General features: G+C 26.8%; 1 pseudogene; it reads left to right on the forward strand.

Moving 5' to 3' along the window:
* Nucleotides 1–4,525: 4,525 nt before the first annotated feature.
* Nucleotides 4,526–6,375, forward strand: LOC145848131 (uncharacterized; annotated as a pseudogene).
* The last annotated feature ends 13,725 nt before the right edge of the window (nucleotides 6,376–20,100 follow it).

Consider the following 20,100-nt stretch of genomic DNA (forward strand, 5'->3'; position numbering starts at 1 on the left):
GCTAGCCAAGGTTGACAATTTGGTAGTAAAGTTGTGGACTGATTGTGGTACACTTAAGTTATTAGTACTACATATATTAATTAAATCCTACCTTGTTTAATTAATATCTAACAAATACTAAATTCTAACTGAGACTACTTTCTATAATCAGCCACAACAGTTTTGAGTGATGAATCTTTTATATAAAACACAACAAGAAATACTAGAATATACAAAATTAATAATTACTTTAGTAACACTTTAAAAACTGAAAGCTATTTAAATCTATATCAAAAGACTTAAAACATAAAATTTAAAATTAAATAAAACTTTTAGTAAACAAGAAACTGTAAAATTTTTAATAAATTATTAGACTATAAACCTAGCTTAAATATTTAAACAATTAAACACTTGTTGAAATATTCACTTTTAAAACAAAACACTACTTACCATAAGCATTCAAAAAAACGTTCAAGATATTTTGTTACTTCAAGCTACACACCAAACTAACTAACTGCTTACATATAAACTGCCTGTCATGTTCTGATGTTTGGTTGCATCAGTATTTAGTTTGAAACATTTCGTCATATGATTCTCATTGGCTCGTACATTCAACCGTATTAATTCTAAATATTCTCTGAGCTCCACTTTAAACAATAATAATGCAAGTATTCATTCCAAAGTTTTCAATTCTACAACATATGTAAAGAGTTGCATTTCATGAAATGTTTATTTCATAGTTTAAATGTAAATTAGTCACGTGTACAAAATGAGCCAATCACGGTAGGTGTTTTATTTTAACTGACGAAAATGACTCAAAAATTTACACAGGGTTTGTTTTTAAAAAAAATACTTTTCAGTATGCTCTTTTTTACTAACTAGATCCGGGTCCGGACTTTTTTTGCAAATTAGAATCCGGCCGGAACCGGACCCGGACTTTTTTTTCAAATTAGAGTCCCGGCCGGAACCGGATCCGTACTTTTTTTTTCAAATTAGAATCCGGCCGGATCCGGATATCAGACAAAAAATGGCAGTATCCGGCCGGACCCGGACCCGGATAGTGAGTCCGGTACATCACTAATTAACACTTATATCATCAAAACTCTATCTCTAAAGGGTTAATCATATAACGTAGGGGTCAGTAACGTACAGCTTGCAGAATGAAGAATGACCGGCTCGCCAATGTTTACAAAATTTAAAAAGAATCCGGCCCGCAAAACTCCCCGGTTTCGAGTATGTATATTTGGCCCGCTAAACCAAATTTGGAAACTTACACTAGCTATTGTGCAAATAAATAAAGGGCTTAGGTACAACTTAAGTAAGATTTGGAACTTACACTAGAAGTAGTAAAACATATCACATAAAGTCAGTATTTTGTTAAAATAAATTAAATAGTTTAGTAATTTTTGTATAACTGGAAGTAAAACTAAACTAGTTCTACTTGAACAATTGTGCTGCTATTGGCTTGACATGCGTTTAATAACCTACAACTAAGCAGCTCATATTTCGGTTGGTCGATTTTCTTTAGTTCATTTCCGTAGGTTCATTTTTAGTAATTTTGTTCAATTTGGCATCTAATGAAATAAAACCATTTGCTCATAGGAAATCAAAATTCATTAAATAAGAAAAAATATATTCCAATATCCTGTAAAAGAAGTAATTTTTTTTTTATCTTATAATTTGTTTCTTCCAATATCCAATAAGAAACCAATTGAATTTTAAAACTTTCTCGTCATCTTTGAACATATGAAATAACTGTTAAAAGAAACTTAAAAACAGGATGATATTTTTTTTAAATAAATTTAAAGTATCAAATATTGAAAATAATTAACTTCATTAAAAATATAAAAGTAACGGTTGAAAAAAATTTTAAATGTAATCAGCTATATTTTTCTAAAAGCTTAGAAGCTTTTTTCTGCTGTTATTTTACATAATTTGCATGCTTAAAAAAATATACCGTAAAACCCCAAAGTCAGATATAAGATGTACCCTATTGTTCATACAGTAAAATGCAAATTTAAAACAATGATACTTAAGTTTGAAGCTGAAGTTTTAAAATGCAATGATTTTACGCAACTGCTGTATATCCACTAAATTTTTGACTATTTAATATAAAGTTAAACCAACGTTTTCATAAATAAGCTTGTAACATTTTTCTAACTTAATTTGTAAAAACTTTTTAGTTATTTTTCTGTTGTAATATTTAATAGATACAACAACAATATATGTCTGAACATTCTTTTTCTAATACTTTGTAATCAGTTTTACTTAATTTAAAAACCTTAGTGATTAGTATATAATGAAACTCAGATATTTTATTTACAAAAATATCAATGTAATATGTACAATAGCGAGAAAAAGTTTTAAATTAACTTGTTCTACTTGAATAAAAGTCGGTAAAGTGTAAATCATAATAATTTAAAAATTTTATAACTATTTAATTAAGTTTTGATTGTAGTTCTGTATAAAGTACTTAAGGAAATGATAGCAAAAAAGTATGTATATATATACCACATGGAAAAACGTGCAAAATTTTTATTTAGAAAACTTTTAGTATGCAAATAAAGAAAACTACCACCTTCCACTTACATTGTTTTTGTCTAAAACTAATTGTTGTAATAAAAATATAAACAAAAAATTGAATAGACAAACAATGTGCAGATTGATACCTAAGCGTCCGCAGAATTCAAATTTCGCAAAATGAGCAGTTGAAATAATTTAATATAAGGTGAGTTGGTTAATTTAACGTTGGTTTCAAAATAAGAGATTATAATGAGTTTTGTATGTGCAACTCTAAATGTTAGATATAAAATTATCGGTGTTAAAAAAAAACTAACTGATGATCGCAGCTAAACGATCTCTTAAAAGTATACAGCTAAAAGAAAGAAAGCTTAAGTAGACTTAAGACAACGAATTAATCAAAGCTAAAATGTAAGAGCACAGTTTTTATTTAACAAAAGTATTTAAAAGATCTTTTTAGTTAGAAAATTTCTTTATTTTTTATACTAGGTTATAGTTAATGTTTTATGTCTTTGTTTTTGTTTCTTATAAATTATGTGAGCACGGCACGTTATGGATACTGGCCAGTGTCGGAATCGAATTATAGTGAAATGTATTTACAAGTTTTTCGCAAGATAAACATTTTTTAATGAAACTTTAAAAAGAAAATATTCATAAAAAATCAACTTTGAGAATTAAACAGTTTAACGAAAACTTTAAAAAACTTTAAGGTAATATTCAATACACTTTAATCTATAAATATTGAAATTTTAGTTACACTAATGACAAATAAATTCTGATCATAGTTTCATTATCTTTTTATACTTAAATTTTATATAACTTAAAGTAAGGTGTAATAAAAACCAAGTTACTAGAAGAAAAATGTTATCATTCTATAAAAATTTGAATTAACTTATTATGTTAACATCTAATAAATCTTAAACTACTAGTCATCAAATATTAAATGTTTATGTAATTACTTAAGTATGAAAAAAAATAATACTATTATAACTTTAATCAAAGATAAGCTAGTAAAATAGTTTTATCAGTACTTTTATGTGTTAGGTCAGGGATCGGCAGCTTTTTATAAGTTGCCAATTTTCTTTTGAAAACTTGTTTGCGGGTCGAACTGTATAAAAAAGTTCCCTCGCAGGTCGCAGTTTTATTAAAATATTTGTAGCATCAACATAAATGCACTACTTTAAATCAAAAACGAAAAAAAAAGGCAAAATTAGAGTACTGGGTAGCGATTAGTTATTAAACTAAGAGCCTAATTTTAAGCTACTACTACAAAAAAAATCTTTTTACTGATTTGAAAAAGATATATTTTGGGCTGAGAACAACTACGCGGTCAGCAGATTTTGGCTTTGAGGGTCGTATCTGGCCCGCGAGCCGCAGTTTTCCGACCCCTGTATCAGACTATATAACTTTTTTTACCAAATTTTAATTTTTTATCAAATGACAGCTCACAATACCTGTGACTTGAAAAAAGGTTTATATGAGTCAAATTTTATATCATTTTATTTGTTTTCTAACCGTTTTCTAAACTTTTAAAATATGTTTTTATTTTAATCTGAAAGTAATTTTTTATTTTAATATGTATGTAATTTTTTATTTTAAATTGAATGTATTTGATTAAAAAATAAAAATTAAGATAAGTATTAGGTTTTTTTGGTTGGTCAGATTGTACTTTCCTCACATAATGAAATTTTTGTGCTATCCAACTTTAACAAGTAAATGCTAAAAATCAATTCGCAAAAGAAATTAATAACAACTTATAGTTTACTTCTACAAAGTAAGATCGAGCTATAGAACTATTTATTTAAAACATTTAAGGTCTAAGTACGATCACAAAGTTATAAAGCTGATTCGTAAACTTCTCTCTTTAACTTTCAAAAGGAATAAATTGAAAAATTCTATTGAATTTTTGAAAATGTGTGTAACACAACACATTGTACCAAAATATATTCAGTTTAGAATCAAAAAATCGAAACTAAAAAGTTCAACGACTATAGAAAGAGTATTTTGTAATGATGATATAAGAAAAATGGAGTCCCAGCTGAGTAGAACTAAATTGATTTTAAACAACGTAATGGATATTCTTAGCAACATTGACAGTAAAGATTTGGTTTTGATTTTGAATAATGTAGAAAGGAAAGTTTCTGATGTTAATGCTTCTCAAAGGAAAAATATAGTAATATAGTGGAACTCTTAAAAAAGAAAAAGTTTGGAATGATAAATACAGAAAAGATAAATAACATAATTAATTTGTCGGAACATATTTTAACAGATAAAGAAAAAACTGTATTAAATTTGGGTTTAAAATTCTGCATACCTAGCAAAAACTGAAATTTGAAGATATTTGCAGTGAATTTGAAGTTCTGGCCGGCCAACTTAATCATCACAAACCACAGAATGAGTTAACAAAAAAGACGTTAAATGCAAAATTGGTGGCAATAGCGCTAAACTACAAAGATAAGAACAAAACTTCAACTCAATTGGACAACTTTTACAACGAATTCAGTAAAACTGCAAAACAGTTAGTCAATAATCCAAATTTGTTTATTTCCAAGCCCGACAAAGGCAGCGGAGTAGTATTACTCCAAAAAGATAAATACCTGGCAAAAATGAATGATATCCTACTGGACACCAATAAATTTGTAAAATTGGGTCCAGCGAATAATTGTGATAATACCCAAAAAATAGAAAGTGCAACTCAACGAAGATTACTATCTTTGAAAAATAATAAAAAAATCACTGCAAGCGTTTATGACGCTATACGCCCATCCGGGTCATGCAGACCCAGACTGTATGGGTTGCCAAAAACACACAAAGCAAAAGTACCCCTGAGACCAGTCCTTTCAATGATTAATTCACCGCAACATAAGATTGCTAAATGGTGTGTGGAAATGTTGAAACCATTAGAATCAGTATACTCGATCTATTGTATTAAAGACTCATTCAGTTTTGCTGATGATATTAGACAGTTAAAAATCAGTCAGCAAAACATTAGTATGTGTTCCTTCGATATCAAGTCTCTTTTTACCAGCTTACCGATTAAGGAGTGCATTAATTTAGTTGTGAATGAACTATTTAAATACAGTTTAGCTCCAAAATACCTAAAACCAGAAGTCTTCAAAGAATTATTAATATTAGCATGTTGTGGAGTAGAATTTAGCTTTAATAATCATATGTATAAGCAAATTGACGGTATATCAATGGGGTCGCCACTTGGTCCTATTCTCTCAAACATTTTTGTTGGTTTCCATGAACAACAACTCATAAAAGATATCTCTCCCATTTATTACAAACGTTATGTAGATGACACGTTTGCCATCTTTACAGACGATAAAGACAGAGACGAATTTCTATTAAAACTGAATAGCTGCATGCAAACCTCGAATTTACTATGAAAACAGCAACTGAAAACAATTTAGCATTCTTAGATGTTATGGTCAATAGGGAGAATCAAATGTTCTATACGAACATTTTGAGAAAAAGTACCTTCAGTGGGGACTATGTCCCTTATAACTCATACAGTACATGAGACAAAAACTAAATCTAATCAGTTGCCTTACATATAGAGCAATGAAATTTGTTCTGAAAAATATTTAGAAACAGAATTATCAAATGTGGAAAGAATCTTTGCGACTTTAGGTTACCCTCTAGACATAATAAAGAACACAATACAAAAAACAAAGACAAGGTTTGAGTCAATAAAATTTGGTCCAAAAAAGTGTCCGGTATACCTTAAGTTGCCATACAATCAGAATACAGTTTTGCATAACAATTTGAAGAAAATAGTAGAAAATGGCTATAGATCTGTTAATTTACGAATAGTATACTCAACCAATAAACTGTTTCAGATTAAAAACAAAGATAAATTACCCACCCTAAACACCAGCAATGTAATTTATAAATTTGTATGTTTATGTAAAAAAACATACGTGGGTAGAACGAGTAACAATTTGATTGCAAGAATTAACCAACACATACCAAAAAACCTTTTAAACAAGATAAAGTCATGTAACGAGGAAAAGAAATTTGATGATTTGAAAAAACTAAATAGTAGTTCAGCGATTGGCCACACCTGATTACTAAACCTAAGTGTGTCGAAAACTATAAAGTGGATAACTTCAAAATAATATCAGTTGCTCGTAATGAATTTCACCTAAAAACTTTAGAAGCTATATACATTTTAAGCTTAAAGCCAGGTCTCTGTAAACAAAAGAAATTTGTTTATTCGACCATTTTGTTTAATTCGTTGAACTTAAATTAGTTTGATAGTTAAAGTTGTGTTACATTTATATTATTTCTGATTTAAACGATTGCCTTAATTTGTTAATTATTACTATTGTGTTAAATTTAATTTGTTTTCTACATACTTAGTTTTATTAGTGTTTATCAGTAAATCATTATTTCAGCTTTGTTTTGACACGAAAAAATACTGAAGAGCGTGTCCGAAAAGTACTTCTGTTTTGTATTTGTTTGCAATAAACTTTAATGTATAAAAATTGTGATTTTTATAATGGAAAAACCATTATTTCAACATTTAAAAACTATTTTATAAATGCTTTAATCTCAATTTATTTTTGAAGTCAACCCATACAGTAATCATGAAGTAGTACTAAAATTCTTTTAAAATAATAACTTTAGTTTTTAGATCAGAACTAAAAAAAAAAAACTTGAAAAGCAACTAAGACAACGACAGGTTTTTTTTGTAAGGTGCTTAACAGCAAAAATACGGTTTCACCAAAAATATATCTTTTCCTTCATTCTTTAGAAATTATTTACAAAGTTTTTTAGCAAAATGTATAAGAATTTAAAATTTTTTGGGAACATATTTTTAAATTTTGGATTATTTTTAGTTTAAAAAAAGTTTTTCATAAATTTTGCCTTAATCTTTTTTCTTATTAATTTAAAATTATGTCAATAAAATTAATAAAAGTAATAAATAAAGAAACAATTTTTATAAATTTATTACTTTGTTTCCCCTCCAAAAAGAGGCTGTTACTTTGACTAGCCTTATCTAAAAAGTTAGTTTGAATTTTAAAAGTCAGTAAAATGAATTTGTATGCTAGTTAAAGATTTATATAAAATAGATTCAAAAAAAGTTTTTCAACATCTTTTTTACTTTTAAATGTTGTTGGTCTCACATTAGCCTTAATGTTTAAAATAAAATTCATCCTACTAAGTGCATGCCTAACTTGTTTGTAAAGAATAGTTTTTATTTTTCAAATGTTATTTTACACAATTCGTAGTATCAAAAAAGGGCAAATACATTTGAAACATTGATGTAACTTGTTAGCTACATGTTGCTTATTTCAACAGTAAGCATTATAAAAAACAAAACTAATTAATTACTTTTTAAAATCCAAAAGTTATTTGTTAATAAGATAGCTCGACTTTATTTGCTTTAAATACTTTAAGATATTCTGAAACAAAAAATAATGACATAAGCAAATTTATCATAATTAAAACTACGGCTTTATACTAGGGATGGGTAATGTACAACCCGCGGACCGGATACGGTCTGCAAGCAAAAACTATGACCTCATCGAATTATTAGCTTGAAAACAACTTGCAGCAAAACTTTTCAAACTTTTTGTTTCAATCTTAATAACACATATAAGGCTGAAAAAGTTTGAATCAAATCAAAAGTTAAACAAAATACTAAAAACACTCTGATTTACAAAATACTTTTTTGGTAGAATTTACCGAAAATAGATTCATTCAAAGGAAAATCTTGTTAATACTGTTAATAAGATAAGGCTTGTTAATACTAATTTTCTTTTTATAATTTGATGCTGTTAATCTTTTTGCTAAGGTTTGAAAATACTTAGATTAATTTTTGTGTAGTTTGTCACGAAAGAATAATCAACTTGTGTTAATAAGTTAACAATTATTCTTGCTTGTCTCATATAAGATAACCAATGACCATTCAAAAAGTATATATGCTGGTCATTTTGAAAATAAAAGTCTTCTAAGTTTTGTTTAACACAAAAATACAGTTCTACCCATTAAATTTAAAAAAAAACAGAACTTGAATGCTAACTTGATGTAAATACTCCGAGTTTGGAAGTTTTGATTTGATTTAGTTTACTTAGTACAAAAATCAATTTAAATATATATATTTTGGTTACAACATCTAAATATTAGCTGCGTGAATTTTAAGTACTGCAAAATTTGATTAAAATAGTTTTTACTTCATCTTTTTTTGAAATTTTTTAAACTAACCTTTTGTAATAAAAAACTACTAACCTTCAATGAGAAAAGTTTAAGTATTTAAACGTTATACAACTAGTTGTTTATTTTGACTGCATTTAACCATAAACTACTTCTTTATCACTCAAATAAGTTTTATTTTAAACAAATAATAGTAGAAGACTGTCTTAAAATAACATCATAATTTTAAGATAAGCTCATTTCCAAAATTAGTATTCGTTTAAAAGTTATGTTGCAACAAGAATTTAGGGACGCTATGTAAGTTGTAGTAAATTTAGTAACTTTGTATTTTCTAAGCCAAAAAAGTAACCTTACTATAAAAAACCATAATTACGATTCAATTTTTATTAATTAAAAAAAAATGTTTTATTATAAAATAATAATACTTATTTTAAAAATTTGCGAGTTCAAATGTTTACTTTGTTGTGAACATTTTTGGCATAAACTTTTTGTAAAAAAGTTGTTAAAAAATTTAGATAGACAAAGTTCATGGTATTTTAAGGCATACATTTAAAGCTTCTATTATAATCTCTTTTCAAAAGATAATAAATTTGTATAAACTCACAAATTAGTTTTTACATCTAAATTACTTTATCGCTTTTTTATTAGTCATTTTATTCTCACAAAAAAAAAACATACTATGTAATAGGTCATTGTGAAAATATTTTAAAAGCATAAATCTAATTAAAAAACGTATTAACTTTATTCATTGGAAGTAATAGTTTATTATATTTATTTATTATATTTAGTATATTATAACTTTGTAAGTAAAATATTTTCTTTAACAGTTCGTACTTTGTATAATACTTTTATATATATTAAACTTTACGAAGTCTTATTTGAAAATAAAGTGATTTTTTGCTAATTGTTTATGTAATTTACTTATTTCTTTACACGTTAAATGTAAAAAAATATCAAAGTCTATTTCGTTAGTACAATAAAGTTTCACAAAAGTAAAATTAGTATACAAATTGCCAGTCGCTTTATCTAGTACGTCATAATAGTTTTACAAAGTTTTACTTAATTTGCATACAAACGCTTAATGAAGTTATTATTTAGTACAACTTATAGGTGATGCAAAAACATGTTCTTGTGTTTATCTTTATATTAACATAGATTTTTACTCTTTTCATTTGTTTACTTTTAGTTTATTATTATTTCTTATTTATTTTATCCTTCACTTCACATTAAGAAGCATATGAGTACAAGCTATATTTCAAACCTTAAAATCAAAGCGAAGATTATCTTCTGATAAGCAAAAGGCTTTCAAGCATTCAAAGTCTTAAAAAAGCCAACAATTGGTATAACTGTGGTAGTCATTTTATTTTCTATTAATAGATTGTTTAAAACTAAGTTTAACTGAGATATAAAAAGTTAGCGTATATAAAATATTTAGAAGTTATTTTATAGTAACTTTAAAATGAATAAAAATATACTCTGATCTTTCGTTTTTGAACTTTTGATCAGTTTTGCACACTTTTACCCTTAAAGCATTTTCTATTTATTTCAAAGTTTGAAGTAGCATTCGATTAGAACAAATATAAACGGTTTTTGGTTATAATAAAGAAAGTTGACACTGATCTTTATAAATTTATTACACAATTACTTCTCTATTAACAGCTTAACAAAAAATTAACGGCGGGTTGATTGAAACACCTTTTTTTTATGTTGTTTGCTCATCACCACTACTTATTAACAGTAAATGTTGATTGCCTTAAATATCTTTAGGCTTGAGTAATTGTTACAAAAAACTGTCCTAAATCGTTTCTTTATTTTTTCGTTTAATTTATCCTTTTTGCTTTTAACTTTTCTTTAACAAACTTTGTTATCTTACTCTTTTAACATAAAACTAAAGAAGTAAAAAATCTTCTAAATAAAAGCACAAGTGATGCTAAAATTCCGTTAAAAGTTTTTATTTAAGTATTGTTAACTGAACAAAAGAAAACACTCAAAATATTTGTTCCTAGGATCTGGTGTACGAAGGAAAATTTCGGTTATCGAGTCGTACACCACTTGGATACAATTTAACGTCATTGTCCAGGACCCTAAAAAATAATAATCTAAGAAAATAGCCAACAACCGTTACAAACGTAACGATATTTTTAGTTTCTTTTATATTTTCTTTTGACCGTTCTTATCATTAAACAATTTTCATCTGTTTCATTAGCTTTAACTGTATCAAAACGGAATTTATCTTATTGGTTATAAAACAGGAAGTTAATACTGATCTTTACAATTTATTTCTATGAAATTTTAACAGACAAACGTTTAACGTTGTAATATTTCTTTTATCTTTAGTTTAAGAATTTCTAGCATATCTAAATTAAAAATTGACATATTTCAAAACAAAACTGATTATACTGGACAGAAATCTTTCATTCTGAGCTGGTAAGAATCTACTAAATCCGTTGCAATTATTCCTCCAATTACAACCTTTCTTTTCCTCTAGCTAAAACAAAAGTTAATTTTACAGATTAACAGTGGACTGCATAAATTTCGTTTTTTGTTCGTTACTTCAGATTATTCTTTCTAACCTTTTTTTCAAAACTTATCGAGAATTGCACAAAAGAACTTTTTATATAAAATTAATTTGACAATATACTGTCACTAATTTTGTATTTAACTATACTTTTAACAATTAAAGTTATCAACTCTTTAATATTTCCAACTTTAAATAAAATTCGGCACTAAACTTGCCTATCATTGAGTCTTGACCTTTTGAGAGTAAGCTATTAAAAACAAATACTAAAGGGTTTTAGAACTATATATTCAAAACGATATATTTAATACCACTTTGTCAGTCAAATTTTACAAAATAATTCTAACATTCTTATCATCAAACAACTGTTACTTGTTTCATTAGTTATAACTGCTTTCTTTTGACGAAATATTTCATAACGTTTTGAATTGTTACTTACTGATTTAAATAAAACTTTGAAATCAGTAGTAAGTTTTGATTATATATGAAAAATAGGTTTTGTATTATTTAGATAAGGAAACGCTATACATACAAATATTTTTGCTCTATTAAACTTATTTATTTACTAATTCTTTATGTGTCATAACTACTTTTTTGATTGGAAGCTTAAAAAAAGTTTAAAAATAAGAAAGAAAATTTTTGCTTTTATTAACAAAAAACGACGTTGACCATAATAATACATAACACTTTCTGGAAGCATCTCTAATGGTTTTATTTTGTGCTCAAAAACAGTCTTTCAGTTTTAATAGCTTAGAAATAAAAAATAAAGTATCTTAGATTTTTGCAAGCTCTCATGCAAAGCTCGCTTTTAAAGTTTTAAAACTATTTATTTTATTTATTTGAATTAGACAAACTATAAAGTCTATTTATATTTTAGTAGTTAATTATTTATCTAAGTTTGAAAACTAAAATAAAAGTTTTTTTTTTCAATTTTTTTATGTTTTCGATGTTTCTAAAGAAATTCAAAGCATTATTTTATAACGTTTTTTAAATTTGTATATCGGTAAAAATATACTTAATGAACTTCTTAAATACATACTTTTAAAAATAGTTATGGACTTTAATATCCAAATTGACTTTTTTTTTGTTACAAAGTTGTTGGTTTCAAAACACACGTTTTTGCTAAAAATCACAATTATTATTTTTTTCTTGTGAAGCAAACTTTTTACAGTGATCTGCAAAATAGAGTTTTTTCCTATTAAAGTTTGTTGACCTATTTTTTCTTCTATTACATAGATAGTTTAATTTGCAAAACATCCTTGCGAATATAAGTAATTAGAGGTTTTCAGTATTTGTCAAAACTTATATCTCTTTCTATACAACACTTTTTCTTTTAATCATTATTTTTAAAAGTTTTTACATCATAAACTTCATTTAGAATTAGTTAAACATGCGAACTAAAATAATGTAAAATATTATTTTGCTCGCTAATAAAATACCGAAGAGTAAATTGAAAAGAGTGATCTGACATAAAAGTAAAAACAGAATCTTATACTTGGAAGCTTAAATGGAACGCCTGTACTACGACTACTGACATGTACACTGAAATCATTAGTCATGCAAAAAAATACAAAACAATAAATTTCTTCGTCTTATAGTAGATACTGCAACTGTTAAAAAATCACTCAAGGTTCAACTATATTTTGCTCAAACTTGATGTTAATCTTAGAATTTTATGTCAATGATACACTTTTGCTCAAGTTAGATTTACTCTAATTATTTCTAAACTACAAAAACTAGCTGAAAGAGTGTATTCATTGTCGCAACAAGACTTGAGGTCTAAAAACTATATATATAATTTATCAAGAAAAGTAAATAAAAAAGCAAAATATACATTTCATAAAGCTAATGCTTTAATCTTCAGCTACCACAATTTTAATTTCAAACCGTAGTTTCAAATCATAATGATTTTGGTTTAGATATTGATAAAATAAACAAACTGAAAACTGTTCTGTTTAAGAAAATAGTGAAACAATTGCATTTGAGAACATAATGTTTTATTTATGTATATATGCTTATAGTTATGAGAATGAATTAATAACACTAACAAAACTTCCTTATAAAACTTTTTTTAATGTATCATGTATATTGAGATGTTTAGTTTAGCTAGTTGCAGTTTATAACCAACTTTTATTTAAAAGTGCGAACTTTCTTATTGAAATACAAGCTCGATAGGTCAGTTTTATATTTTAATCAATTTTTTCATTAATCATACTTATGTGATGTTTAAAAGTTTTGAACAAGCAATTTTAACCGCAAAACTAATTTTATTAGTTAATCAAAATTTTGTTGTTGTTTGAGTTTGCTAAGTGTTGAAATTCATACTTAAAACTTTTTAATTTTTTTAAGCAATGATTTTAAATCGAATATACTCCTAAACTTTTTAAAAACAAATTATTAGTGTTTTATAACAACTTACTACAATATTACTTTTTTTTATGAATACTTTTTTGTTTAGAATTATGTTTAAAATTGTGAAGTTTATCAGACTAGTTTATCATACAATTTTTCGTTTCAGAATATATATTTTATACTTAAGTTTTTTTTTTCTTTTTTTTGTTAGTAATAATTTTTATTTAGATTCGGTGTGCGCTCAGTGACCGAGAGGTATTTTAGTACACTCAAGTGAGTCAGGTCCTTTGACCAAAGTTACTTTGAGCATATTTTCGTTCGTCCAATTAAATATAATAATAAAACTTGAATATTGTTTTACTACTAATGTAATTTCTATTAAAAATGCTACAAAAAGAATCTCTTAGTTAGACAATAGTTTACATGGTTATTATTGGCAGTATAATTAAAAAGATAATACACAATTTTTTTCTACTTGTATCTATCACTTGCTCATTTTCTTTAAAATATATTTAATAAATCTTAAGTTAAACCACTACTTAAGTTGAAATAGCTTAAGACAGAGTTTAAAAGCAAATTGTATTTAGCTTGATGACTAAAATGTATTTTTCCAAACTAGTATTTACCATAGTTGTCAGCGTTCACATTTTTCTTTTCTTAACAAACACGTGGTTTTATTCAGAAAATGAGAATGTTCAAAGTTACACAACCTATTGCACAAATTAATGTTTACTGTTACTAAGTTTTAGTTTCTAATCCCATAAGTCTGTTTTTAGCAGGATTATGTAGTAGATTAACTAATAGATTTAAATCAAGTAACTGTATGTTTTACTGAAAATTATGTAAGCAGTTGTTTTTGCTAGACTGGAATAATAAAGACAATGGCTGGCTTTATAGATAGTGTCAGCAATTTATTATGCATTATAATCTTAAAAAAACTAGTTATGTAAATAAAATTAGTAAAAAACAAATTTACATATGATTTGTTAATTATTCTTCACTGGATAAAAGTAAAGTAACAAAAATCACTGTTTAAGCTTTATACGTGTATTAGCTAGAAACACGTTGCAAAGTTTTTAACATTATTTATAAAGCGCCATTTTTCTTTTAGGTACAAGTTAGTTCAACAAGTGAGTTAAAGAAAATGCTACTCTGCTGTTTGAGTCGGCACAACATTTTTTTACAATTTTAGTTTCACATTTAGTTTCAGAACTATTTATGTTTTTATAAAAGCTTTTGACTTAGTCTAATCATTTTTATCGAAAATTAGTTAGAGTGTTTTATTGTTGTTTAAAAGTTCAAGTTCTATTGATTAATTAATTGTTATTGATGCTTGTTTGAAAAAAGTTCATAAAACAAATGTAATTGTTTAAATAAAAACTACTAATGCAAAGTTTTTAAAATTTTTTAAATATTTTTAACGGTACTTAATATAGTAGTAACTGGATGAAATTTAATCTAAGTATCTATTATGTAACTTTATTGTAATTTATTTTTCTAAGCTGTTGTATCGTAAAACACAAAAACTAAATTATTTACTAAAATTAATATCTAAACTAAAATATAAGTTAAAAGACTTTATGGTTAGCTTTTTTATTAATTTTAGAGTAGTACAAGTTCAAAAAGACAATGTTAAAAAAAATTGCAATAAAAAGTGTTATAACAAAAGTGAAGTAGTATGTACACAGTGAGTGAAATAAGTCATAAACTCTATATTTTATAAATTTCTTTATTAAAGTTAAAAACTTTAAAACAATTTACTTAGCAAGTCTAAAATAAGTGTGAAGTCTAAAAAGTATGTAATAAAAATTAAATTAATTTTTTTCCATTTTGTACTGTATCAATTAATAAAACAAGTCTTTTATACAGAAGAAAGGTTTTAATATATTTAAAAAAATTATAACTCAATTTTACCAATAGTTTAAATTCAAAATAATCATAATAAAAAGTTTTTATAATCAAAGTTTGCTCCAACCTTTCCTCCTCAGCAATTTCCTCCTCCTCAGATTGCCCCTCCTTCTTCTTACTTTTCTTCTTATTATTATCTTCCTCAACAGTTTCATCTTCATCAGTTTCATCTTCAACGCTTTAATTCTGACCGCCTCGTCAAACCGTCTTTTTATTTCTTCGATTCTTCGTTCACACGATTCAGCTGGCGGGCGTAAGTGCGGTTGTTCGTTGGTGAGCTCAATGATAAGATCTTTCTAAAAATAAAAAGCTATTGTTTACAAATTTATTATCATTCTCTAAATGCTTTTCGAAAAAGTTTTAAAAGTAAGTCTATTGATTTGTCTACCATTACAAAAATTTAAGTAAGTGTGAGGTAAACTTACCATCAGCAGATATCCATCCTTATCTTTGGGGAACGGAAGTTGTTCATCCTCTCCATCAATTTTTGTTTCTCCTTGCTGATTAGCTGTTTCATCCTTCTTTCCTCCAAGGAAGAGGTATTTGAGAGTGAGACCTGCAGAATACAGGTCCACTTTCTCATTATAAATGAAGTTTGTCTCTTTGTTCTTCTGATGAAAAATAGATAAATTTTAATAAAAGTTGCAGAAATAAGGTAAGGGTTAGGGGTAACAGTGGTAGTAAAAAAAAAAATTAATTAATTAAAAAAAAATTATTGACCAACGGTGAGAGCTAGGGGTAACTGTGCTAGTAATAGAACTAAAACTGATACAAAAAAAAAATAAAAGTAAAAATAAAATTCAACCCATGCAAAATTGTCTCCGTGCAAAATTGTTTGCTCGTGCAAAAGTGTCTTCGTGCAAATTTGTCCGCTCGTGCAAATTTGACAGCTACCCGGATAAGTAATATAAAATTTTAACAGTATTCAAAACTAGTCAAAATTCAAAACTAACGATCTCTGGGGCCATGTAGGCCAGGGTTCCCATTCTTCTCCTTGTCCTCTGCTGTAAGTTGTGGGTAAGGATAATAGTTATTTCATCTACCTTCTTTGCCCGGTCTTCGGGAGAAGTATGTGGTTGTCTTTCTATTACCTTCTTCGCTCGTTCCAAGATGATGTCAACGTTCTGCTTCGGAGCATCCTGAATCACGGAAAGCCCAAAGTCTGCCAGGCAGAGATTTGGGCTTCCGGTCTTCGGGTCTTCCTCCACCAACAGGTTCTCCGGCTTCACATCTCTGTGGATGATCAGCCATTCCTGATGGATGTAGGAGAGACCTCGGAACATCTGAAAAAATAAGAAGGATCGCTTTCTTTGTGAACTAATTGCACTTTTAGTTTTTAGTGAGCCTGAAGTACAGATTTTCAAAAGTTTAACAACATAACTTTGTTGTGTTTATTCTTGTTTTAATGTACTAGAGGAAAAAAAAACAATTTACAGTTAGCAGGAGTGCAAAAGTAGATATCAAACTGAGAAAATTTATTATATCAATATTTTAGACTAGTATACTTAAAGATCAGTTTGAGCTCAAAATAAAGCTGAGTCATCAAAAAAGTCCTAGTTTTAGTCTTTTAAACATTATTTTTTGACTCGTTTTAAAATGTTTTAGTAAGGTTAGAAAAGATTATGGATAAGTGTATGAGTTAAAAAAAAAAGATTTTTTTTTCTGGCTTATCTTTTTTCAGCTTAGATTGACCTTTAAGTATACTTTCTGATAGTTTGTCATCCCTGATATTAAAAAAGGTTTTTATGCTTCTATGTCAAGTATGCTTAACTTTTAAAAGTTTAATTGTGAGTTGTCTTAAAACCTTTATAAACACTTATAATTTTAGCATGTTAAACCGTCAAATTTTGTTTTGGTAGTTAAGGTGTAGCAAAAAATATATTAAAACATAAGATTTTTAAATTTTTTCAACATGAGTTTACCTTAAAGTTTTAATCTTGCAAGGAAGTAATTAGAAAGTGACCCCTACACCATCAGGCGACTCACTTTTGTTTTTAGGTTTTGTGTTTGTCATGTTTAAATTTTGTTCAGTATTGCTATTTTAGTATTAAGAAAATTATTTTTAAAATTAGTATTTATTTCAAACTTAATATTAAGATAACAATATTAAGATAGAATATTAATTAAAAATTTTGTATTTCTCCAGCTTTATTTTTTTTCAATTAATTTAATTATATTATATTAATATTGCTATTTTAGTGTTTAGGAAATTGTCTTTTTAAGTTAACATAAATATCAAATTTTTTATCACCATAACCTTAATAGATGTATCTACTTCAAGGTTTCTCAAAATTGTTTTTGCTGTTCATCTTCAACTCTAGAATATCTAGTGTAAATTTTAAATGATGGCCTTGTGGCTCCCCGTTTTGCAGCTTATGAACCCTTAAACTTTCTAAATACCTTCCATAACTCCGTAAATATCTAATATAGGTTTCAAAAATCATTAAAACTGCCTTAGACTTTTTTTTTTATATTATAAACTCTAGAATATCTAGTGTTAGTTTCAAATTATGACTTCATAGACCCTTGTGGCCCCTTTACTGCTCATGCCCTTTTCCTTTGTCCCCTTTGCTGCTTACGGCTTCCTAAACTTCTTTAATTTCCTAAATTCTTTGGAAAACCCTAATCTACATGGACTTTTTTTTCTAAGTAAAGGCTACTTTTGAGATATTGCCCCTTAGAATATTTTATAATAATTTAAACTTTCATGTAATCCAAAAACACATTGCTTTAAAAATTATGGATAAATTTCTTAAACAGCTTTTGAATTTAGGTGGTATTCTTGAATTTAGTTGAAGAATATGTTATACTTTAAACTTAAAAAGTCCTACTGTACTGTGCTAGTAAAAAAAAACTAAAAAAATTACCAGTTGAAATCAGTTGTAACAAAAATAGTTTTTACATGGTAAAGAAATATTTCATTTATTTTAATATAAAAAATTACAAGTTTAGAATTATATTTTTCTTTAAAGTTTTTTAAATTTAAAAAGTGTAAATGTATAATTCTTTGTAAAGTAATTTAAACGTACTTTTTAATTATAAAGAACTGTTAGCACTTTAGTTCAAAATGAATTATTTTTCATAAAATAAATAAAAGAATTATGAGAATTATAATATCAACATTGCAAAACTTTATAAGGAGAAGTTAAGCACTTTTTGATATATTTCTGATAAATATTTTATTAACAATTTATAACTAAAAGTATAATCATAATTAAATAATTTCTTTTCTGTACTAACTTTAAATAAAAATTTGAGACAACAATTCATTTTGCAGTATTTTTATGTTTTGTTAACTAAAATTTTTTCAATCTACCATTTTCAATAGTTTTTGTAGATAACTAAATAGATTTTTCTAAAATAGTAAAACTAATAAAATTGTAAGATTATGCGTCATAAAAGGTAAATAAAATTACATGTACTAGGCGATGCTAATATAAAGTTGTTTAACAAAATTTAAAGTATAAAGCTTAAGTACTAGAAATTGAAAGTATTAATAGCAATTTTAATAAGAGGAAACCGACTTATTTAAACTTTTTTAAAATAAAATTAAACAACAAAAACAAAACTTAGTAGCGAATTTACAATAATTTAAACAAATTAGAGTTATAAACAAATTTTTGTTTGCATAAACTTGGCTTATTAGTTTTAATAAATATAGACTCTAAAACACTTAAATGATACATGTTACGTCCTTTACAAACAATTGAAAACATATTATCGTTATAGTTTTTTGCGCATTCTAAATTGTTTAACAAGTGTTCACCTATTGCCGATTGACTTTTTATTGGCTTATTAGTCCCATTGATCATCCAGTTTCTCAAGGCGTTGGTCACGTGTTGGTCCCTTAATATGTGAAATCGTTGCGAAGTTCTCCCAATATACTCACTATCACAGTGGCATTTGTATTTATAGATTATATTGCATTTTCTGGATCAGGAGTGAGATCTTTAACAATTCCGTTAAGTGGTTTTCTGGTGGAATGAGTAATTCTTAAGTTAACTGCCCCAAAAGTGGGTTTAACTTGGTTTTCAAAAAGCTTAGCTTCCTTTCCTAAATATGGAAGTCTTAAATATACTACACAATTATTTGGGCCGTGTTTTGTAGGACTGACAAGCTTCGCGGCAGTCCTATTGATTGTTTTTTCAATAACTTCTAAAGGGTAAACTAAGGAGCCAAAAATACTTTTAATGTTATTGATTTCTTCACTTAGTTTCACCTAAGAACATATTTTATGTGCTCGAAAAACTAAGCACGATATTAAGTTGGTTTTTTGTGAGGTGGGACAAAAAGACTGCCAAGGAATATATTGGCCTACAAAAGTTGGTTTTCTATAAATGGATGTGTTTAAAGAGGTTGGTGTTCTTTGAACTAAGACATCAAGGAAAGGTAAAGTGTCATCAGCTTCATGCTCACGAGTGAACTTAAGTGAAGGATGTAAGTTGGAGATTTGGTCAAATAAATCATCCACATTGTAGTCTGTCTTGTAAGAAATAAAAATATCGATAAAGAGCTCCTTAGGCTCCTTAGGTTATTGAAAAAACAATCAATAGGACTGCCGCGAAGCTTGTCAGCCCTACAAAACACGGCCCAATAAATGTGTAGTAAATTTAAGACTTCCATATTTAGGAAAGGAAGCTTAGCTTTTTGAAAACCAA

Source organism: Thalia democratica, unplaced genomic scaffold (genome assembly GCF_965202585.1).
Source record: "Thalia democratica unplaced genomic scaffold, ktThaDemo2.hap1.1 HAP1_SCAFFOLD_1246, whole genome shotgun sequence".
In the NCBI taxonomy this organism is placed as follows: Eukaryota; Metazoa; Chordata; class Thaliacea; order Salpida; family Salpidae; genus Thalia; species Thalia democratica.